We start from the raw sequence: 25597 nt of genomic DNA on the forward strand, positions 1-25597 counted from the left end.
TGATAACAGCACAAATTTAGGCTACATTTTATACTTATTGCTTAAAGTCCGAGGGGTTGTGGTATATGGCCGATATACCACAGATAAGCGCTGTTCTTAGGCGCAACACTGAGTGCCTGGATATATACCATAAACCCCCGAGGTGCCTTATTGAGATTATAAACTGGTTACCAATGTAATTAGAGCGGTAAAAATACATGTTTTGTCATACCCATGGTATATGGTCTGTTTATAAACTGGGTGGTTCATGTCCTGAATGCTGATTGGCTGAAAGCCATGGTTTATCGGTCTGTATACCACGGGTAGACCGGGGCGGCAGGGTAGTCTAGTGGTTAGAGTGTTGGACTAGTAACCGGAAGGTTGTAAGTTCAAATCCCCAAGCTGACTAGGTACAAATCTGTCGTTCTGCCCCTGAACAGGCAGTTAACCCACTGAAAAATAAGAATTTGTTCTTAACTGACTTGCCTAGTTAAATAAAGGTAAAATAAATTACTAGTGTAGCCTATAAGCAGATGTAGGCATTGGGTTGTTTTACACTTGCCAATATACCATGGCTAAGGGCACTCTGTGTCGCGTCGTGTGTAAGAACAGGCCTTAGCTGTGGTATATTGGCCATATACCATTGCTTAAATATACCACACCTGTCAGCCAATCAGCATTCCGGGCTCGAACCGCCTATAATTTTGAAATCTATTCCTATTGCAACAAACATGACTTAAAAACATTCTTCTTCATATTTTGTGATAGAGCTTATCAATAATTTTGTCTTTCAAACAGATTCCAATTTAGAGCATTTTGTTATGTTGGACTTTAGTAGATATTCAGTTTGAGAAATAATGTTTAGTACTTTTGTGCTGTCTTTTATTTGAACCACTCATTTTGCAAACTTGTAACCTTCAGGTGTTGCTGGCACTCCTGTCAACTTCCAATTTGGTAGGCTGAGGATTTGTCACCATAGTAACTCCACCTCTGGCATCCTGTAGGCATTTACTGGCCTGTGAAAACTGAAGCCATCTCACAAGGGCTAGTCCTATTTATATTGTGGTCGTTTTTTTTAATAACGCAAGCAAGGTTATTATTGAGGGAGATGTCCAAACCCGTATGATCTTGTCACACTGCATTAACAGCTTTATGGAGCTGAGAGAGAAAATAAAGGGCTTGGATTAGGTCCAAGGCCAGTTATCATGTGTGCAGGGTTTATACACATGAGAGCAGACTATTTAGCATGTGAAATAGGGTATATAATAGCCTCATATTTTTTTTTTTAAAAGCACTTGTTAAGTTATACACCCGAAATGCTTAGAAGGTCCTCCCACCATTACACCTGTCCTCGGATTGACTATTCAATCAATCAAATTCGGTGAAAACCATCACTAAAATGTCTCAATTATGTCGCTATGTATTTGACAGGGTTAATGAGAAAAGATGGGCCTACAGGTTCAACCCAATACGTTTGTGATTGTCCTCCATGGCAATGCACATGTACATTTCATTGGGAGTGCACATGATTGGTCAACTGCCGTTGACCGCGCCCTCAACCCAATACCGAACCATCAGCACCGCTGAGTCGGGGGGGAGTGATGATTCTGCTGCTGTCTTCAATGCGGTGGAGGAAGACAACTATTGTCTAATGCGGGGATTCCGGGGGTTCATAACTGCATGTCTTTCCAGAAGACGAAGAAGTCTGCAGCGTTTCACCTACATGCTCTATTTTAAATATTCAAAACCTCTGGAATTCTGCCGCGAACTCCGGGATAATTCTAACAAACCACGTTGTCTGTGTATCGGGTGTTGGAGTACAGAATAATGGCCAGGTAAGACCACTGAATATTTCCATGGGGAATGACCTCCGATAAAGAAACATTTAAATATTGGTTCAGGTGTTTATAGTAAAGGTTGTTCCCCTAGACTCCCCGACCCCCGTGGTATGGCTTTGCAGTTGCCTAGGCTATGGACCTCGCTATCATCAGACCTGTGATTGTCTGCACTAGCCTACAATAATAATGTTGCTGCTTTCCAATCGACAAAAATCATCGACTGTCGTCAAGTAATAAGAAATGCGTTATGTTTATGCTATAAATGAGGGCTTCTCGGAGTCATTCGGTTTCTTTCTGCATTGTCTGGGTTACAGCAGCATCAATTGAGGGGAGAGGATAGTCAAAATCCTATAGGGGAGAGGATACATTCGTATTACTGCATGGGTAGTACAAGTGGCTTGGCAATATTTCCCGCAGGGATAGCTTGTTTGTTGGCTCACATCACGCAATGATAAATGGTGTGAATTAGACTTTATTACTAGCGTAGCCTATAAGTAGACGTAGGCATTGGGTCGTTTAACACTTGACAACTATTGTCAAGGTGGTACTCAGTGTAACTATTGTCAAGGTGGTGCTCAGTGTAACTATTGTCAAGGTGGTGCTCAGTGTTGTAGATGAGGCACAGCTCCTCCATTAATGACAGTTATGTAATTTTGTCACGTTTGTTTCCTCTGGAATGAAATAAGCTACTGATCCAGCCATTGGCTACACACACACTCCATAGTCGCAGTCCACCTGGGGGCATCTCCCGGTCTCTGAAAGGTAACTGAACTTAAACACAACAAGGTCACTCCAGACTTCTGGCGGTGCATCTTATCTTCTCTCCATCCCAACGCCTTGCCAGATGAGGGTAACACACCATCGACACCTTACTTTCAGCCGGTAGAGGTGCCCTAGATCAGGTTTTCCAAAACTTGGGCCTGGAGCCTCCCCTGGGTGCACGTTTTGGTTTTTGCCCTAGCACTACACAGCTGATTGAATTAACCAACTTATTATCAAGCTTTGATTATCTGAATCAGCTGTGTAGTGTTAGGGCAAAAAATAAAACATGCACTCAGGGAGGGGAGGGAGGCGGGGCAGGCAACAAACACAGTAAAGTACTTAATTGTTTACTGAGATATGATTTGATATTGAGATAAAAACGGCTGCATTGCAACTTTAATGAAGTAGAATCATCACACCTGGACCTCACACCCCAGTGGACAAACTCATCCAGGGTGGGTCACAGCAGAGACACACTGACAGCAACAGTGGGCCTCACTCACTCATACAATCAGGTCCGAAGTTATTGTCACCCTTCATAAAGACGAGTGAAAAATGACGGTAGAAAAAACATAAATCAAATACTGAGCTATATTTTATGCTAAAAAAATACAATAAAAATATTATTTTATACTAATACAATTACTCAAATAAATAGATTGTGCACATATTATTGGCACCTTAAAGCTTCTTATAAATCAATCCAAAATATTCAATCTGCATGAAGCTTTTACTTTTGTATTGTGGATTTCCATGGCTTCCTGTTTCACTGGGGTATACAGATGAGGTAACGCATGTAAAATCCCTTTGTCATTCGTCACCACGGGAAAAGGCAAAGAGCTCACAAATAGAGACAAATGTTGTTGACCTTCATCCGGCAATGGGTAAAACATTTTTTTGCAAAAACATACCACTTACGGCAACATTTAGTCAGTTTTAAAACCACTGGAACAGGAGTAAACTTGCCTGGTATTGGACGCAAGTGTATGTTGTCCCTACGCACAGTGAGGAAAGATGGTTCCGGAAGGCAAAGAAAAATGTAAAGGGCCAAAGTTGAAGAATTACAGAACTTGGTCACATCGTCTGGACGCCAAATCTACAATTAAACACCACCTCCATGCCAATAGCCTCTTTGGAAGGGTTGCCAGGAAAAAAAAGCCTTTGAGAGCAACCAATAAATGTTAACGCCTGGAGTTTTCTAAACGGCTTTGGCACTTGAATTGGAACCGGTGCTGTGGTCAGAGGACACCAAAATAGGGCTCTTTGACCATGCACACCAGTGGTGGGTTTGGTGTTGAAAGAAGGATGCATATGCGTACAGTAAATAAGCTCATACCTACTGTAAGATATGGTGGTGGATTTTTTTTAATGTTATGGGGCTATTTTGCTTCCACTTGTCCTGGGGCCCTTGTTAAAGGAAGTTGACACCCCATATTTTGGCATGATTCCCGTCCTAGAGCGAAAATGCTCGACACAGGCTTAATACATCTTCTTGAAACGTATTCACAAATTGGGAGTGTGAGCGTAGTTGTGGTCTCAGAGTGGAGGGAAACAACGAATAGGGCACTGACAGCTTTGAGTGAGTGTAGCTAACTAGCATACTAACCTTATCTAGCTAGCTATCTTGCTAACCTTATTTAGCTATCTTTAAAAAAAAATAAAGTTTTAACTACACAGTATTCAAAAGATTAGCCAGCTGGTTCTGGCTGCTTCTGGAGCTGGATTTGTCATAGGGCAGAGACGCTGAGACTTGTAAAACCAATGACACGTTTAATTGAAGAATGATGGCGCCAACAGCACAAACTGCGTCTTCACTGTAAATGTGTTGGAAATTGTTAAAAGTAGTCCTTGTGCATAAAGTTGTATGGTTTCTTTAACTTTGAAAAAAAACTGTGCCACAGATGGATAGGGGAAACCGGTATTTTTTTAAACTTTGGCATCTGTTGTGATCTCCAACGTTTTGGCGTCTACCGTAAATTGCGGTTGCGAATCCGCCATAGAAAAAGTGAATATGGATAATTAGTGAACGATCTGAGTTAGACATATTACATTGTAATGGACAAGGTGTAACCTTTGGTAGGCTGCTGATAGGCTATTCGGCTGCGGTACAGCAAAGCCAAGTCAGCCCATGCTCAAGGTTCCCACAGAGGAAGTGAAAGGCTACATTGATTTAGCTCATGATGCATGCCGCTCAATGATATGCAACAGCACCCTGAGCGGACGAAACACCAATACAAATGTAACAACGGCACAACAAAATGCAGTAGATAAACAAGTAACTTGCGTTTTCTTTCTGTGGTGCCTTTTCATTATAGACTAGACACTTGTTGCGAAGTAGTGCTTTCTAGCCGCACCAATCAAAGCAAAACTTTAGTGTTCAAAACCATTCATCTTGGCGTGACAGGGGAGGAAGTGTTGAAAAATGCAATCATATCATTAAATTATTATTTATAAAATGTTCATTATATATTTTTAATACAGACCAGCAAAAAAAAAAAAAGTGAAAATTAGCCAATGGATTATGATTATTGTCTGGTTAAAAAAGTGCACGTGCAAAATTTTGTACATCCAATTTTAATTTGCTCCATGGCTTGGGCGCCCAAGTTGAAGTAGAAAGGCTGTTTGGCTCAGCTCAGTCGCGAATCGCGAAGAAGGAGATCTTTGTGGGTGTTTTTGATCAAAAAGCAATGCCATGCTGGTGGGTGGGAGGTAACATTAAAATAAAACCCAGTCCTGAAAAGAAACGTAGTCTGAAAAGTATTTGCAAGTCATCTCATTTGAGGAAACTTATGGCATTGACACGGATTTCCCACTTCCAAGGCCAAATATATCGTACTTTGACTTAAACAATGACTTATTGACTTAAATCGTTGTGCAACATCATGGGTGAGCTTTGGCCATCGTCTTTCAGCTTAAAGAAGTGGATTTTCACTGCTGTTACTTTCAGGTCAACGGCGTCATGAACTGTATGAGGGTACCAGGACATTTTAGCCCAAAACCTGGTTGACTCTGCCAGGAAGCTGAACATTGGCTTCAAGTGGATCTTCCAGCAAGACAATAACCCCAAGCACACATCAAATTCCACAAAGACATGTTCAATTGACCACAAAATCTGCATTTTGCAATGGCCATCTCAGTCTCCAGACTTGAACCCCAATGAAAACCTATGTTTTGAATTGAAGAGGGAAATCCCTAAGCTCAGACGAAGGAGAACAAGGATCTGGAAAGATTCTGTATGGAGGAATAATCCAAGATCCCTCCCAATGTGTTCTACAATCTCATAAAAACATTTTAGACAACATCTCTATGCCATTATCCTTGCAAGAGATCAGTGCTGGAATATTTTAAATGGGTGCCAATCATTTTGACTTTTTGTTGTTGATGTATTTAATACTTGTTAAACAAAATTAATTTCTCTGAGCAATTGTATTAGTATAAAATAATATAAAGCAAGAACTGGTTTTTAGACATTTTTGCACATGTATTAAAAGCTAAAAACAGATACCTTATTTACACTACTGCTACTCTCTGTTCATCATATATGCATAGTCATTTTAACCATATCTACATGTTCATACTACCTCAATCAGCCTGACTAACCGGTGTCTGTATGTAGTCTCGCTACTTTTATAACCTCGCTACTGTATATAGCCTCTCTTTTTACTGTTGTTTTATTTCTTTGCCTACCCATTGTTCACCTAATACCTTTTTTTGCACTATTGGTTAGAGCCAATTTAGGAAGCATTTCACTGTAAGGTCTACTACACCTGTTGTACTCAGCGCACGTGACAAATAAACTTTGATTTGATTACCTTCAATGCTGCAGACATTTTTGGGTACCCTTCCCCAGATCTGTGCCTCGACACAATCCTGTCTCGGAGCTCTAAGGACAATTCCTTAGACCTTATGGCTTGGTTTTTGCTCTGACATGCACTGTCAACTGTATAGAGAGGTGTGTGCCTTTCCATATCATGTCCAATCAATTGAATTTACCACAGGTGGACTCCAATCAGGTTGTAGAAACATCTCAAGGATGATCCATGGAAACAGGTTGCACCTACTTATGTAAAAGAGGGGTTGGCGGGTGGTGGGTGGGACACAATGCAGATAGCCCGGTTAGCCAATGTGCGGGAGCACTGGTTGGTCGGGCCAATTGAGGTAGTATGTACATGAATGTATAGTTAAAATGACTATACATATATGATAAACAGAGAGTAGCAGCAGCGTAAAAAGAGGGGTTGGGGGGGCACACAATGCAAATAGTCCGGGTAGCCATTTGATTACCTGTTCAGGAGTCTTATGGCTTGGGGGTAAAAACTGTTAAGAAGCCTTTTTGTCCTAGACTTGGCACTCCGGTACTGCTTGCCATGTGGTAGTAGAGAGAAAATTCTATGACTGGGGTGGCTGGGGTCTTTGATAATTTTTAGGGCCTTCCTCTCGCACCGCCTGGTGTAGAGGTCTTGGATGGCATGCAGCTTAGCCCCAGTGATGTACTTGGCCATACGCACTACCCTTGTACTGCCTTGCGGTCAGAGGCCGAGCAATTAGACGGTAGATTAGGTTAGACTGTAAACTCTCCTTCCAGACCCATATCAAACATCTCCAATCCAAAGTTAAATCTAGAATTGGCTTCCTATTTCGCAACAAAGCATCCTTAACTCATGCTGCCAAACATACCCTTGTAAAATTGACCATCCTACCAATCCTCGACTTCGGCAATGTCATTTACAAAATAGCCTCCAATACCCTACTCAACAAATTAGATGCAGTCTATCACAGTGCAATCCGTTTTGTCACCAAAGCCCCATATACTACCCACCATTGCGACCTGTACGCTCTCGTTGGCTGTCCCTCGCTTCATACTCGTCGCCAAACCCACTGGCTTCATGTCATCTACAAGATGTAGATGTAGAAGTCCCCCCTTATCTCAGCTCGCTGGTCACCATAGCATCTCCCACCTGTAGCACACGCTCCAGCAGGTATATCTCTCTAGGCATCCCCAAAACCAATTATTTCTTTGGCCGCCTCTCCTTCCAGTTCTCTGCTGCCAATGACTGGAACGAACTACAAAAATCTCTGAAACTGGAAACACTTATCTCCCTCACTACCTTTAAGCACCAACTGTCAGAGCAGCTCACAGATTACTGCACCTGTACATAGCCCACCTATAATTTAGCCCAAACAACTACCTCTTTCCCTACTGTATTTATTTATTTTATTTATTTATTTTGCTCCTTTGCACCCCATTATTTTTATTTCTACTTTGCACATTCTTCCACTGCAAATCTACCATTCCAGTGTTTTACTTGCTATATTGTATTTACTTTGTCACCATGGCCTTTTTTTGCCTTTACCTCCCTTATCTCACCTCATTTGCTCACATCGTATATAGACTTGTTTATACTGTATTATTGACTGTATGTTTGTTTTACTCCATGTGTAACTCTTTGTCGTTGTATGTGTCGAACTGCTTCGCTTTATCTTGGCCAGGTCCCAATTGTAAATGAGAACTTGTTATCAACTTGCCTACCTGGTTAAATAAAGGTGAAAATAAAAAAATTGCCATACCAGGCAGTGATGCAACCATGCTCTCGATGTTGCAGCTGTAGAACCTTTTAAGGATATCTGAACCCATGCCAAATCTTTTTAGTTTCCTGAGGGGGAATAGGCTTTGTTGTGCCCTCTTCACGACTGTCTTGGTGTGTTTGGACCGTTTTAGTTTGTTGATGTGGACACCGAGGAACTTGAAGCTCTCAACCTGCTCCACTACAGCCCTGTCAATGAGAATGGCGTGTGCTCGGTCCTCCTTTTCCTGTAGTCCACAATAATCTCCTTAGTCTTCATTTCATTCTTAAATGGAAGAAGTTTGGAACCCCCAAGACTCTTCCTAGAGCTGGCCGCCCAGCCAAACGGAGCAATCGGAGGAGATGGGGTTTGGTCAAGGAGGTGACCAAGAACCCAATGGTCACTCCAACAGAGCTCCAGAGTTCCTCTGTGGGGATGAGAGAACCTTCCAGAAGGACAACCATCTCTGCAGCACTCCACCAATCAGGGTTTTATGGTGGAGTGGCCACTCGGAAGCCACTCCTCAGTAAAAGGCACATGAGTTCCTTATTGGAATTTGCCAAAAGGCACCAAAAGACCAACAGACCATGAGAAACTAGATACCCTGGTCTGATGAAACCAAGATTGAGGTCTTTGGCCTGAATGCCAAGTGTCACATCTGGAGGAAACAGTGAAGCATGGTGGTGGAAGAATCATGCTGTTGGGATGTTGTTCAGCGGCAGGGACTGGTAAACTACTCAGGATTGAGGAAACGATGAACGGAGCAAAGTATAGAGCGATCCTTAATGAAAACCTGCTCCAGAGCTCTCAGGACCTCAGACTGGGGCGAAGGTTGACCTTCCAACAGGAGAATGACCCTAAGCATACAGCCAAGACAACGTAGGAGTGGCTTCGGAACAAGTCTCTGAATGTCCTTGAGTGGCCCAGACTTGAATCCGATCGAACATCTCTGGAGAGACCTGAAAATAGCTGTGCAGCTACACTCTCCATCCAACCTGACCGAGCTTGAGAAGATCTGCATGGAAGAATGGGAGAAACTCCCCAAATACAGGTGCGCCAAGCTTGTAGCGTCATACCCAAGAAGACTGGAGGCTGTTATCGCTGCTAAACGTGCTTCAACAAAGTTCTGAGAAAATAGTCTGAATACTTGTGTAAATGTGATATTTAATGAACAAACATTTTTAAAAATCTGTTTTTGCTTTGTCAATTTTAGGTATTGTGTGTAGATTGATGAGGAACATTTTGTATTTAATCAATTTTAGGATAAGGCTGTAATGTAACAAAATGTGGAAAAAGTCAAGGGTTCTGAATACTTGGAACTTCCAGACACTGCCAGACTAGCTTCTATGATGATCAATAAGACTTGCAGAATGATTAAATGTTATGTATTTATTTTTTAGCCCTTTTTCCCCCCAATTTCGTGGTATCCAATTGGTAGTCAGTCTTGTCTCATTGCTGCAACTCCTGTACGGACTCGGGAGAGGCCAAGGTCGAGAGCCGTGCATCTTCCGAAACACAACCCAACCAAGCTGCACTGGTTCTTGACACAATGCCCATTAACCCTCCCCTAACCCGGACGACGCTGGGCCTATTGTGCGTCGCCCAGTGGGTCTCCCGGTCGCGTCCGGCTGCGACAGAGCCTGGACTCGAACCCAGAATCTCTAGTGGCACAGCCTTAGACCCATGCGCCACTCGGGAGGCCTTAAATGTTATGTTTAAATAGCTTACAGATATGTTCTGTTTGATTTGTGTTTTTGATATCCGTCTTGATGGACCAACTGATTAGTGGCCGAGTGTAGCCTGCAGCTCGGATCATCAGACCAGTTCAAACAGAGGCTACCTCTTTTTCACTATCTGATACTCATGCCGATGGACAGAAAGGAAGCTTCTTATTCCCGCTACAATGATATTCTTTCTTTAGCCATTTATAAATAATCATATCTCTTTTTAGGAGAGAGGCCTGGCCAGGAGGGCAGCTTGAGTATTACAAACAACACAACAATCCCATTATCTGGACATATCATAAAACGCCATATAGACGATGTGAGGAGGTGGCTCTGGTAGAGGTCAGTGTAACTGTTGGATTTGTGAAGGAACATTTTACGACAGATTCTTTGCCCGAGGTTCATTCTCTTCCTTACAGTCCACTAATGACATATCTTTTTGCCCAGTGCAAGTGTTTTAATTGCCGGGAGAAGGGTGCAAATGAACAGTCTAGACGTGACAGAGATGACCTTGTAATTGTCTTAGATGGCCAGTGGCAATCCACATCTTGATGGGAATGAGTTTAGTCTAAGGAGCAGGAGGAAAGAATAAGCTTATTTTCATTAGTCTCTTATTCGGTTGCCGTACAGCAAATCCAAGCAATAGCAAAACACTCTGCTTTCTTATTTACATTCATCCCTATCTAAACACTTGTGAAAGGGGGGTGGCTGCTCTGCTCAGTGGCTATGGTATCTCATTTCAGCACTGCACTTGTGGACAGCGAATGAATGCCCCAGCTCTTGAACAAAGCTTTAAGCACCAGTTGTATGTGGAAAGCTGCTAAATGTCTTTACCAACCTGTGTTACCTCATTGAACACTGTACCATCTGTTGTCTTAAGGAACATGGATGCTTCATAATGCCAGAGCTGTTATGCTGTAGAGCTGATTTGATCCCAGCCTTCATCTGACTGTAATGGTTTCTGCTGTATGTATAATAAGGAAAACCGGGCGTTGGACTGTTGCCATAGAGGGATTTTTGTATAAGGAATATTTTAGGAGAGTTTTAGAAATGATTGTTATCTCTCAAACTACTCTGGTATGCGATATACACCCGTTTTCAACATTCTTGATGTGAATTTTCTGACGGCTCTAGAAAATCAACTGTGATGCAGCAATATTTGGTTTGTAGGTAGATTTGATTCTCGACAAGAATTATTTCAGTCAAAGCTTACCAGTCAATATGCAATAGGGGGGGCGACAAGGTGTAGGGCTCTAGATAACAATGAGCCCAATTGGAGATGACATGCGTGTGGTTTGTGTTGTGTTTGTGTGTGTTGATGGGGTTATAGACACTGTGGTGCCCTGGCTTGGGTCTCTCGCGCCATCATGCCCCACCAAGGTCATGTCCACAGACTGAGCATAGTGGCCCTGGCCCGCTGCACTCCTGGCCCTGCAAAAGAAATGGGGCTTGCCCGGAGAGCACTGCTGCTTTTAATCAGGCCTGATGCGTGACTCAGCCAGCTGCACATACAGCCAAACTGGGATCGCTTCCCTGGATGATGAAGAGGAAAAAAGGTCACTGTTGAGATATTTGTTTCTCTCTACACCTTCAGGGACCCCTGCTTTATTTATTTCATTCTGGGAGTTTGTCTCTGTTGAACTTTGCTTACTAACTGGACTGAGTTGCTAAATCCCCTTAGTCCCCAGTGCACAAGGAAATACAAGGCGTTATGTTGAAGGGAGCAGTGTAGAGTCCAGAGGGCCTTGTCACCAACAAAACACTATTGGTTAAAATCCCATGTGGGTCACTGCGCTGTTCTCTTAAGGAACCACTTAAGGTCGATTGTATTTGTATCCAGAAGGATAATGTTACAATCCAGGAGTGGAAATTGGAGATGACTGAACAAAACAAGCTGCGTTATAATGGAGGTGAACGATGCAGAGTATCTGATTGGTACCTATTAGAAACAGGAAATTACAGCCCAAAATATCTGCCAGTACTTGCGAATCCTGAGGGGCTGCTAAGATGCCACATAGGCGGAACATAGGTTGGAGAATAGAGAGAGCTGGAGAATAGAGAGAGCAAGAGAGCTGGAGAATAGAGAGAGCTGGAGAATAGAGAGAGGAAGAGAGCTGGAGAATAGAGAGAGCTGGAGAATAGAGAGAGCTGGAGAATAGAGAGAGCTGGAGAATAGAGAGAGCAAGAGAGCTGGAGAATAGAGAGAGCTGGAGAATAGAGAGAGCAAGAGAGCTGGAGAATAGAGAGAGCTGGAGAATAGAGAGAGCTGGAGAATAGAGAGAGCTGGAGAATAGAGAGAGCAAGAGAGCTGGAGAATAGAGAGAGCTGGAGAATAGAGAGAGCTGGAGAATAGAGAGAGCTGGAGAATAGAGATAGTTGGAGAATAGAGAGAGCTGGAGAATAGAGAGAGCTGGAGAATAGAGAGAGCTGGAGAATAGAGAGAGCTGGAGAATAGAGAGAGCTGGAGAATAGAGAGCGCTGGAGAATAGAGAGAGCTGGAGAATAGAGAGAGCTGGAGAATAGAGAGCGCAAGAGAGCTGGAGAATAGAGAGAGCGGGAGAATAGAGAGAGCGGGAGAATAGCGAGAGCGGGAGAATAGAGAGAGCTGGAGAATAGAGAGAGGCCGGTCTGATTCATTGTCGTCAGAGCTAGTGCTTCTCAGGATGTGGCAACACATTGGACATGAGAGTGTGTGGCTCTCTGGGAGTAGCCCATGTTTAAATTAGATTAAAGATATGCTAGGTACAAACAACACCTGTTGTATTGAGTCAGTCTGTTTGTCTCGACCAGTAACAAATTCATAAGCCGATGCAGTGAGCATTGTAAGATGCTTCTTCTTCCAGGAAGTTTAGATGGCAAACTCCTGCGTGAGTTTGTACATGGATTTAGCCCAGGCGTTGTGGTGAACTCGCGCATGTTTGTTTATTACATGGTTATTGTGCGTCACCGTGAGTTGTGTGATGGGCTGATAATGAAACGTAATAGTCGGAGGAAGACGAGACAATAGTGATACTGTGTGAACTTACAGTGTGTTCTTAGAGGGCAAAGCTGTCCTATCTCGGGAAGCTCCCAAAGCTCCCACACTGGGAAGTGTAAAGTTACATTGCAACTGTCAGTATTTCCGCTGATACATCACTGTTACTGTGTGACTGACAGGAGGGCAGAATACTCCAACTGTGCTGTTAAACAAAATGTGCCCAGTGTAGTCCATGCCCTTAGAGATATAAAACAGGATATCAGCCTGTCAGGATAATACATTATGCAGGTACCCGGTAGTCCATGGAAACAAATGGCAACCCTAACAGAAAGGCGACAATGTTGGCCCACTGCTGTAAAGCACATTTAAAGTATCCATCAGTACTCTGTTGTTAGGGACGGTCACACTGGGGATCATATGTATTAAAGCCAAGGCAAACACAGCCATTATTCAATAAGACTCCTACTTATCTGGCTGAAGGCAGGAGGAAAATGGGTCTGTAGGAGAAAGACATGATTAAAGGAAAAGGAGGCAGAGAAAGGATTCACCTATTACAAAAACAAGGTAAGATGGGGAAAAAAAAGATCAATCTGCTGTTTCTTTCCCAGTGCCTCTTGCTTATCGTGTCACATTGACCCGACCTGAGATTTACGTGGGTGCAATCGGTCAATGAGCGACGCATCAGGCAACGTGTAGATCTGGAGATGTTTAGCAGCTGTCTGGGTGTCCATCCATCACACCACTCTGTGTTGGGCCCAGGCACCACACCTGTCACACTCGGATGACCCACTGACTCGTGAGCGGGGCCTGTGCTGGTAAACACTGAAGCACACTCATTTATTTCAATTCACACTGTCTGTCTCTGCAGGCTTTCCTCCTGGGAGAGCGACTCATGCTGATTTGGTATAGTATACGCACAGAGAATTCCATCCCTATGCCGCATTGCAAAAAAATGCTTGTGCCCTCGCCTTAGGCTGCCTCTGCTATAGCAGCTTGTCTCGAGTGTTTTCCTGCCTATATGTAGAGCCTCCATAGCACATCGATGTCAACGCTCATTGATCCCATGCAAGTCTCTCAGATCCTGGCTAAGATGTCGTAGCCCCAGGCTCACCCCAGCTGTTTTGGTACAGAGCTCTAAGGAGGGGATGTGTGAGGGGATGAGGGTTATTTGCCCCTGCTGCCTGTTCTCTCCCCCTTTGTCTGGAGGCTTGATAACATCCCACACTGTCCCAGGCCAACTTCTCATTAGGAATAGTGAGGGAGAGATGTTTGCTTGTGAAAATACAGTGCGCTCCAAAAGTATTGGGACAGGGACACATGTTTTGTTGTTGTTTTGGCTCTGTACTCCAGCACTCTGGATTTGAAATGATACAATTACTATGAGGTCAAAGTGCAGACTGTCAGCTTTAATTTGAGGTTATTTTGATCCATATCGGGTGAACTGTTTAGAAATGATAGCACTTTTTGTACATAGTCCCTCTGTCACGCCCTGACCTTAGAGCTTTTTATGTCTCTATTTTGGTTTGGTCAGGGTGTGATTTGGGTGGGCATTCTATGTTATTTTTTCTATGTTTTTGTATTTCTTTGTTTTGGCCGGGTATGGTTCTCAATCAGGGACAGCTGTCTATCGTTGTCTCTGATTGGGAAATGTACTTAGGTGGCTTTTTCCCACATGGTTTTTGTGGGTAGTTGTTTTCTGTTTAGTGTTTTGCACCTAACAGGACTGTTTCGGTTTCGTTTATTCACTTTGTCATTTTTCTTTCAGTGTTCTGTTTAATAAAAAGTCTGCTCTTTGGTCCGATTCCTCCTCTTCAGAAGACGACACCCGTTACACCCTCTATTTTAGGGGACCAGAAGTATTGGTTTAAATTTACTTACAGTTGAAGTGGGAAGTTTACATACACTTATGTTGGAGTCATTAAAACTCGTTTTTCAACCACTCCACACATTTCTTGTTAACAAACTATAGTTTTGGCAAGTCGGTTAGGACATCTACTTTGTGCATGACACAAGTCATTTTTCCAACAATTGTTTACAGACATATTATTTCACTTATAATTCACTGTATCACAATTCCAGTGGGTCAGAAGTTTACATACACTAAGTTGACTGTGCCTTTAAACAGCTTGGAAAATTCCAGAAAACAATGTAATGGCTTTAGAAGCTTCTGATAGGCTAATTGACATCATTTGAGTTAATTGGAGGTGTACCTGTGGATGTTTTTCAAGGGCTACCTTCAAACTCATTGCCTCTGCTTGACATCATGGGAAGATCAAAAGAAATCAGCCAAGACCTCAGAAAAAATTGTAAACCTCCACAAGTCTGCTTCATCCTTGGGAGCAATTTCCAAACACCTGAAGGTACCACGTTCATCTGTACAAACAATAGTGCACAAGTATAAACACCATGGGACCACGCAGCCATCATACCGCTCAGGAAGGAGACGCGTTCTGTCTCCTTGAGATGAACGTACTTTGGTGCAAAAAGTGCAAATCAATCTCAGAACAACAGCAAAGGACCTTGTTAAAATTCTGGAAGAAACCGGTACAAAAGTATCTATATCCACAGCAAAACAAGTCCTATATCGACATAAACTGAAAGGCTGCTCAGCATGGAAGAAGCCACTGCTCCAAAACCGCCAAAAAAAGCCAGACTACGGTTTGCACATGGGGACAATGATCGTACTTTTTGGAGAAATGTTCTCTGGTCTGATGAAACAAAAATAATAGAACTGTTTGGCCATAATGGCCATCGTTATGTTTGGAGGAAAAAGAGGGAGGCTTGCAAGCTGAAGAATACCATCCCAATTGTGAAGCACATGGGTGGCAGCATCATGTTGTGGGAGTGATTTGCTGTAGGAGGGACTGGTGGACTTCACAAAATAGATGGCATCATGAGGATGGAAAATGTTATGTTGAAGCGAAATCTCAAGACATCAGTCGGGAAGTTCAAGCTTGGTCGCAAATGGACAACGTCAACAAAAATTCACTGTCCCAATACTTTTGGAGCTCAGTGTATAACACAATAGTGACTTAATGAGCATGAAAAAATGACGGAGTCATTAAAAAAACACAGTAGTAAAATCATTGTTTTGATTTGACTTATTCTGCTTCTAGGAGCTGGACACGGTTCTGCTTTCTGTTACATGTTTTAGAGGATGAAATTACACTTTTCACTCATTCATAATGTTCTTTGTGTGTGACGTGTTGGAGGATGCTTCTAAGGAGATCTCTGCAATTAAATTTAAAAAAATCTTGTTGTGTGAAAAACACCACGGAATGTATTTCCAAACAATTACTTTTCAGAATGCCTGTTCACGTAGTTGGGCAATTAGCATATCCTGAATTCGGTGCTGAAGTGGACATTTTGAGAGCTGTGCAATTTTGGTTGAGTTTCACTGCGAGAACTACTGCATTGATCTCTGATACCTGCAAATTATAGCTATTTTCTGGTGTGGTGATTGTGCATTAGTATATGCGTTTTGACAGTAATTGTCATTATTTTCTCGACCACTCACAATGTGCACTACTTCATGACTATGCTTCAGTGTGAGTAAGAAAGCGGAGTTATTCTGCAAGATGTGCTACAGTACTCTTTTTGTAAATGTTTGTTCACACATTTGAAGTTTCTCTGAGTTATTCTGTAAAGGGGCTTGACCTATCTTTGCCTGTGTGTGTGAACATGAATCACATTAAGGGTGGTTTGCCAGGTCGCAGTTGCAAATGAGAACTTGTTCTCAACTAGCCTACCTGGTTAAATAAAGGTGAAATAAAATAAAAGGCTATATCATTGCATTGAAAATAACCATTTTGTTTTAGGGCTAGACTGACGATATTGTTACTGAGAATCGGGGAGAAGATGTTGTTGTGGGGTTAAGTGCCGTGCTCAAGGGCAGAACTGCAGATTTTTCTTTTTTTTCACCTTGGGATTTGAACCAGCGACCTTTCGGTTACTGGCCCGACGCTCTTAACCGCTAGGCTAGCTGCCAGCCCATTGTAGAGGTGACAAATACAGCTATAGAATGAGAGTGTTTCCTTTCTTCCACATAAAAGGCCAACTACTGGGCTTGGTTATGCCTAGCCTGGTTTGTTTGTCGGTGGTTTAATTCCACTTGGTGAGTCATTGTAATCTTGGTTCTCCCTGTATTACATTCTGAGTGATTCCTCATGAAACCAGGAAAAAAAAAATAGTGAGATTTTCTCAAAATGTAATCACTAGAATGGTCTTTTGGGGGTAGGATTGTTGACATATTTGCCATTTTGTATCTAAAAGCATAGATCAAAGTTGGCACATATCACATATATTTAATACACTTAGGGATCCTTTTAAAGAGCGACTGAACGCACCAGTTCCGCACTAACTGGTGGCGCCACACCTCTCCAAAGTGTGCACACAATGGGATTATATGAGCTCTCCTAGCTGTGCCGTATAGGTACTAGAGAAATCACTCTTGTAGTTGTTTTCTGTGGAACACAGCCCTGCATCCCCGCCTTCACACAATTACTGTTGTTGTTGACAAAATCCAAATACAGCCCATTTTTATAAATCGCAGTCTGGGTCAGGCGGGCATCATTTGAAAGCTTGATCTATTGCCAACAGGACTAGCAAAGTTATGAAATACGATCTTTACAGTGTTAGGCTTTCACAGGTCAAATTCAAAGAACCAGATCGGAATTTTGATCCCATTCTGGAACTTTGATAAGCCCATAGAGTATATTAGATTGAAAAATCAGCCAAATCAAAAATGGTATACCGTAAAACTACAATTAATAGCCCAGGCGTTTTATTTGCTTCAATCACTGAACACAACCGGTGCTTTTTATAGACAGGCTTTTATTTCCCTAATACTTTTGCTCAGTGAAATGTTGAAAAGACTACCACACCGTTTGACCAGTATAAACATTTAGAATAACAAGTCACACGCAGGCAGCCTTGGCAAGTCTCAGCTATCCTACACATTCTATGGATTACATTACATTTTGTGAAAATTCTACTGCCAATGTTTTCAATGGAGATTTGCTGTGTGCTCAATTTTCTACACAGGTGTGGCTGAAATAGCCAAATCCACTAATTTCAAGAGGTGTCCACATACAATGTGTGTGTGTGTGTGTGTGTACTTTTTAAATATGACTAGACATGGACACAGACTAATGTGCAATCCCTGGTTTCTTTATCTTCTGCCACAAAACAGTTAAGCGACAAACATCTTATTGCACATCTATGTGGCACTTGATGAAAAAAAAGATTATTTCATAGCAGCATAATCCTTTTCATTTTTTAAAAACATTTTTTAAACGTCCTTACAAATTGTACCCATGTGGAAAAACAAACCAATTCTCTTGATGTTTTAATTGAATCGTGACGTTCACAGATGCATTTACCATAAGTAAACAATGTGGCTGTTTTCAGGACCTGTTTACCGGCTCCTCTAAGATTTGGCATCTGGTGTTTTTTTGTTAAGCAGTGCCAAGTCTAGTTTCTAAATTTAAACTTCACACTTCAATATTCTCCCGAGACACGTTATGTCAGACCACCCAGTGCCTGTCGTGTTTACACAGATACCATGTTGGACCAAGGGCCTCATTTTTGAGAATTCAGAAATGTGTCAATGATACCAAAAACACTTCTTGTGTGTGTAACTTGCGACACCTGCAATGGTATCACAAGCTTGCAGTAGGGCCTACTGTGTAACTCATTTGAATGAAGTACTGTGATGAGTATTTTGAAATGCTATGGTCAGTTTTTTTTTCTCTGTCAAAACGTCACCCCTAGTTTGTAAACAGCCCTACACCTACAAGCCCAAGAGGTATGAAGATGATCTGGTAGCTTGTGGTAACTGTGATCTGAACTGTGAACATCCTGTATTTACACAGTGACTTTATTGAAGTAGAGGAAGGTTACATTGTATCCTGGGAAACTGAATAGGAGCTGTATTGTAGCAGGCAAAAAAAACAGTCATGGTATGAGTGTGATAATGCCAGGAGAGGCTGGAGAGCATTAGTTGGAGTCACGTGATTGAGATGCTAACCGACTCAGAAGGCCAGTGCTGTTTTGGCTGTTCGCACCTGGATCTCCTGTCTTGTCCTGGCCATTGCTTTGAACAGACATGCCCAGTGTTCACTCATTTAACACATGCAGAGCAGACTGCAGACCTCCTTAACAATGCATATCTCTCCTGGCTCGCATATGGCAGAGAGTTCGCAGCATCAGCAGTAGAGAGGAACAGATCATCTCTTATCACCACTACCCTCTTGTCTCTCCTTACCCATGTATGGCCGTGCTGTTCCTGTGCACCATAGTTCCAGATGACTGTGCACCATAGTTCCAGATGACTTTTAAGTATTGCCGTTAAATACAAGGCTGTAGTGTTGACGCATCAGGGAGGGAGCAAAAACGGAGGGAGTGTGAGTCCATTGCGGTGGAAGGTCTGGATTTATCTCTAAGCCAGCAGTACATGAGTAAGCATTTCGTTAGGAATAGGAGAAAAAGTTATCGGCTACCCTGATTTTTAGACATTTTCTTTTGAGATGTTTTTTTCCCCGTTTGGATAGTTGATCTTGAAGTATTCTGTTGATTTGAGTGTTCTGTGGGTGTGTGATTTATTGTTTGAAAGGTTGTAAATGGTCTAAGACTTGATTTTACGTTTGCTACCGCCTGTATCAATGTTAAGTGGGGGGTTGATATAAGACAGGGTGAGGTAAAAACGTGTGGGCGGTGGGCTTACTCGTGAATTGATCATTACTTTGATAAGCTTGCATGAACACGCAGAGGCGTTTCACAATTGAGGCTATGGAATTCTTCACTGGCAATTTGAATCCAATGGATGAATTACATTCATTGTCACCTCTGCAGGTGGTAGTGTATGCATGTCTTGTTTCTCCACAAGGAAAGAGAACATGGAACTATATTCTCGAGGGGAATGTCCGAAATATGTGAAGAGGTATTAAAGCTACATTGTCTGTAGAAATATGCCATGTAGACAAATGGTTTGTCTATAGGAACTGTCTTTAACCAGGACTCCAATACCTGGTAAGTAGGCCTCCGAGTCCTATTCACTGTCCTCAGTGTTTGTTGGGTGCCCTGACTTTCCCCCTTCAAAAGAAGCCATCTCTTTCTATAATGTCAACTCCAGCCAAAAGACACTATCTGATGTTCCCCTCCAGAATATGGTGTCAGAAGATTGTCATCGGGTGTTTTTGTTAAAAGTGGCCCGGCTTGGTCCTAGGGCCGTGCAGATTTCAAACCGATACTTAACGTTTTAATGTGCAGATTGTTATTCACACTGAAAGGAATTGCTGGTATCAATTCAACTCCAACATCACAAGCCATTATTTCTAGTATTATGCCAGAACAGCTAGCCGATTCCAAGGTTGAGCAGACAGCGAGAGGAGGGCTGAGTCCTCAACACCACCCACTTCTCCTCTTTACACAGTACAGTTCTGTCTACTCCGCTTCCTCTGGTAATGTCCTCTCACCCAAAGCACCATAAAATCCCATAGTGAATGAGCACACCACTGTGTGTACCCACCGAGAGCTTCTCACTGAGTCTGTGTCCGTTCTGCGTGGTTATTCATTCATTCATAGATACGGTGCCGTGCATATTAAACTGTATTGGAAATGGAAGGAGAAAATGGGCAATAGATGTGTTAGTTCTCCTCTTTTTAACCAATTCTGCCAATTCTGCTCTGTGGCTCCCATCTCTGTATTTGTGTTTTGGAAATGGTTGCCCGGGAATTCATTGGTATCGAGTAGCAGAGCAGAGACGTTGTCCACAAACGAAAAGCTGCCCATCTGGAGGACATGATGAACAGGAGAAGCGTAGGCAGGGTGTGATGGCACCCTTGGCAGGTTGGAGAGAAGTCGGAGAGCCCGCGGTGAGAAGGTTGTGTGTGGAGATGAGCAATGAGGGCCACACAAGAGTGTCAATTGAAAGTGAAGGCCATACAGGGATTTATTCATTTGCAACCATAATTGGCAACATGGGTTTTTTTTTTTTTTCTCCCTTGGGCCTTTGAGTTTTATGGGGTTGTGAGGATCATAAATCAAGGCCCTGGTCTATGGCCAGCCTAAGGATAGCCTGTCGAGCTTTTCCAGGAAGTATCACTTTCTGCCGCTGATGGATGGTGACATTCCAGGGTAGAGAGAAATGATGGGACAATCTCTCCTCCCGGATCCTTCCATCATTTACCATAATCACTTTCAAAATATTCCTCAACATATCATTTACCGTATGGTGTCATTTTAAAAATGGATTGTTTCATTACAACTTTTTCCAACGGTCAGCGAGCTATTTTCCTTTTTCTTAAAGGCGCTCGACATCCTTTTAAACACAGGGGCCAACACCAAGGCGGGTTAACGTTTGCATGTTTTCAAAGTGAAGATGCACTGTTCGTGTTATGCTATTGTGTCCTACATTGCAACACAGTCCCCGGTGAAAGGCATTGTGTGTGGCTGTCACTGGACGTGTCAGTTGCACATACATGTCAGAGGGCTGAGTGATTTTCCTTTGTGAGAACAGTAATGTCTCTAGCCGAGAGGCTGGTAACTTGACATGTATTGTCGCTCCGCTATTGATTCGAAGCTAAAAACTTGAATAGACGCAAAGCCAAAGCTTTCCTTCAGCCAGGCTCTGCAGTAGGCTTGTTATCAGTCAAAGCCTAATCTTCTTCTCTGTTCCACAACTGCCCACACGACACCCGTTTTATTTATTTAACCTTTTATTTAACCTTTATTTGACCTTTATTTAACCTTTATTTAACCAGGAAGGGCTCATTGAGATTTAAAATCTCTTTTTCAAGAGCCATGACAAAAATGACAGACAAACAACATGGAAAAACTACAAGTAATCTAGTAAAAACCATTAGTATTCACAAGAGTTTAACAAAATCAAAAACGGCAAATTAAAAACATTGACAGGTCAGGGAATCAGTCTCAAAATCCTTCATCAGTGATTTAAAAACACCAATCGGGACAAGTTCGTCCAGTTTAAAAGTATCTTGTAAGGCGTTCCAAGACGATGGTGCAGAGGACATAAAAGCCCTTTTACCAAATTCAGTTCGGACATTTGGAACAGTTAGCAGGATAAAGTCCGGCGAACGAAGAGAGTACCCACCACATTTCTGAACAATAAAAATGCACAAATAAAAAGGTAGTAAACCCAAAATGGCATACCATATGGATAGTCCTAGCCTACATTACGTTTTAAGGCAGTAATGACTTGCCTCACAGATCTGTTAACCACAGGAGGTTGGTGGCACCTTAATTGGGGAGGAGTAATGACGGGAGGGGAATCCTCTGGAAAGGTATCAACAGCATCAAACGCATGATTTCCATGTGTTTTGATTGCCTTAGCTCAGTTCCAGCCGTGTGTTATGAGCCGACCTTCCCTCGGCAGCCTCCACTGGCGTTAACCTTGTCTAGCCCACACCCATTCCCAGCTTGAATCTTTGATTATGTTTTTCCATGTTGAATGAGGGCACTATCATCTGGAGATCAGACACCATAATATTCTATGCACTGTGCATGAATCAAAGAGCATAGCAGTGGAGTCTGTCGTTTGGAAGCAGACGGAGCTCTTCTAGTTCTAGTACGAGTGTCTGGCCCATGTGGAGCTGCAGAGGGTGGTGATGCACAGCGGCACTGAGCCACCCTCAGCAGAGAGCCATTTGGTCTCAGTGGGGAAGGCAGAGAGTTCATGTTCCCACAAACCCTCTGAGCTGCCTGTGGGCCCCCAACACAATATGGCAGACAAGATGAGCCAGCAGGATGGGAGCTAACCTCCCACAGCGCATGCTGATGATTCCCTTCACCCTCCCCAACCACAACACGGTTATTATCAGACACTGGGTGGAATGGACAACGTGATCGTTATGAAGGACTGTACAGGGCAAGTGGGAAAGGTAAGCTAAATCATATTCGGAGACTCGACGAAGGCAGAGAGAGGAAGCTACTATGTATTTTTTTACAATGGACTTGATTTGGAATCAGTGGGATGTGAATTAGTGGGTTATTTTTTTTGTTGTTGCCACATTCCAGAAGTGTACTTCACTCTGCCTGATGTCACACTGCAGTATGGAAGAAGCGTTTGCCATGAGGGGACACCTGTTAGAAAGATAAACAGATCACTTGGAGTAAGGATTGTCTTTGTAATCAAACTCACAGTGGCGTGGTATAGAGGACTTACAGTAACAACATGACCTACTAATGTGCCCCCCCCCCCCCCCCCCGCAGTGCATCAGCGATCTGTTGAAACCGCTCCAGTTAACTTAACTCCCTCTGAACACTTCAGGCTTCTCACACACACACATACAACTCCAGATCAATTACAAGACTACTCAGTGAAGGGGGTATTTCCCATCAAAAAGGACCCACGAGCACCAACATTTTCCACCCCCCCCCCCATCTTCAAAATGAGGTAAGTAAAAACGTTGATTTCTGGGTAAACAAATGGCAAAAGGTGTCTTAGGAAACATCTACTGGTCGTAGCAAGTATCGGAAATGTTTCGGAACACAATGTTGAAGTAATGACCCCTAATATCAACACATTCCATGGGTCACGTTTTTATAATTCCATTACCAAAGTTGCACTGTTCCACTTGTTTTTGGAAAATGTTTGTGGAAATTGTGCATATAGTTGTATGACTAATTAAACTTTTGTAATCAATGTTTTTTTGTTTGGCATACATTTACCGTGAAATGTCCCTTAAATTGGCTTTACACTCCTCCAGAGGAAATAGTGTCCCATTGAACTCCTAACCCTTCGCCACAGTTATCTAGGGCTACTGCAAGGCCAGTCAGAACACCATGAATAATGGACTCATCAGCCTCTCACTGGGGTGTCCTTCCATTCACTGAAGAGGATGGGCTACTGCTGTATGCTGCAGTGTGGTTAGACACTTCATCAACATTAGTGATGGAGGAATTGGATTTCATGTCTGTTTTTTTAAAGTTATGATGGTGGATTAGATGTTTGTCATTCCTATACAGTGTGAACTACACAGGGGGGAGCTGTACAATACACAGGGATGAGCTGAACAGTTTGGGGGGAAGCTGAACAGTTTACGGAGGGGAGCTGAACAGTTTACGGGGGGGGAGTTGAACAGTTTTACGGGGGGGAGCTGAACAGTTTACAGGGGGGAGCTGTACAGTTTACGGGGGGGAGCTGAACAGTTTACAGGAGGGAGCTGTACAGTTTATGGGGGGGAGCTGAACAGTTTACAGGGGGGAGCTGTACAGTTTACGGGGGTGAGCTGAACAGTTTACGGAGGGGGAGCTGAACAGTTTACGGGGGGGGGGGGAGCTGAACAGTTTACGGAGGGGGAGCTGAACAGTTTACGGGGGGGAGCTGAACAGTTTACGGAGGGGGAGCTGAACAGTTTACGGGGGGGGGGGGGAGCTGAACAGTTTACGGAGGGGGAGCTGAACAGTTTACGGGGGGGAGCTGAACAGTTTACGGAGGGGGAGCTGTACAGTTTACGGGGGGGGAGCTGTACAGTTTACGGAGGGGGAGCTGTACAGTTTACGGGGGGGAGCTGTACAGTTTACGGGGGGGAGTGGTACAGTTTACGGAGGGGGAGCTGAACAGTTTACGGGGGGGGGGGAGCTGAACAGTTTACGGGGGGGAGCTGTACAATACACAGGGATGAGCTGTACAGTTTACGAGGGGAGATGTACAATACACAGGGATGAGCTGTACAGTTTACGGGGGGAGATGTACAATACACAGGGATGAGCTGTACAGTTTACGGGGGGAGATGTACAATACACAGGGATGAGCTGAACAGTTTACGTGGGGGAGCTGTACAGTTTACGGGGGGAGATGTACAATACACAGGGATGAGCTGAACAGTTTACGGGGGGGAGCTGTACAGTTTACGGGGGGAGATGTACAATACACAGGGATGAGCTGAACAGTTTACGGGGGGGAGCTGTACAGTTTACGGGGGGAGATGTACAATACACAGGGATGAGCTGAACAGTTTACGGGGGGGAGCTGTACAGTTTACGGGGGGAGATGTACAATACACAGGGATGAGCTGTACAGTTTACGGGGGAAGATGTACAATACACAGGGATGAGCTGAACAGTTTACGGGGGGGGGAGCTGTACAGTTTACGGGGGGAGATGTACAATACACAGGGATGAGCTGAACAGTTTACGGGGGGAGATGTACAATACACAGGGATGAGCTGAACAGTTTACGGGGGGGGAGCTGTACAGTTTACGGGGGGAGATGTACAATACACAGGGATGAGCTGAACAGTTTACGGGGGGGAGCTGTACAGTTTACGGGGGGAGATGTACAATACACAGGGATGAGCTGAACAGTTTACGGGGGGAGCTGTACAGTTTACGGGGGGAGATGTACAATACACAGGGATGAGCTGAACAGTTTACGGGGGGGGAGCTGTACAGTTTACGGGGGGAGATGTACAATACACAGGGATGAGCTGAACAGTTTACGGGGTTGGGAGCTGAACAGTTTACAGGGGGGAGCTGAACAGTTTACTGGGGGGAGTAGAACAGTTTACGGGGGGGGGGGGGGGTGTACTGTTTTTGGGGGGGAGCTGTACAGTTTTTTTGGGGGAACTGTACAGTTTACGGGGGTGACAGTGACTGGTGTCATTCTGTATACTGTACAGTTCACCCCTGGTATACTGCATGTTGTGAAATGACTTGGGACTGACGTAAATGCTCACGCTTAACCAGAGCCCATACTGTAGCCAACAGAATCTGGAGCACACGCAAATGTA

At 43.5% G+C, this 25597-nt stretch overlaps 1 protein-coding gene across 2 annotated transcripts in view; it reads left to right on the forward strand.

Annotated features, from left to right (window-relative positions):
• The first annotated feature begins 1530 nt into the window (after positions 1-1530).
• The window catches only part of LOC110533130 (neurexin-2), a 442565-nt gene continuing 418498 nt past the window's right edge, over positions 1531-25597 (forward strand). For both annotated transcript variants that reach the window (XM_036933224.2, XM_090186900.1), the window contains exon 1: positions 1531-1814. The gene's annotated coding sequence lies outside the window, so the exon portion shown is untranslated. The remainder of the gene's footprint in view (positions 1815-25597) is intronic.

The sequence above is a fragment of the Oncorhynchus mykiss genome, chromosome 10, assembly GCF_057628025.1.
Source record: "Oncorhynchus mykiss isolate SJ-2025 chromosome 10, ASM5762802v1, whole genome shotgun sequence".
NCBI lineage: Eukaryota > Metazoa > Chordata > Actinopteri > Salmoniformes > Salmonidae > Oncorhynchus > Oncorhynchus mykiss.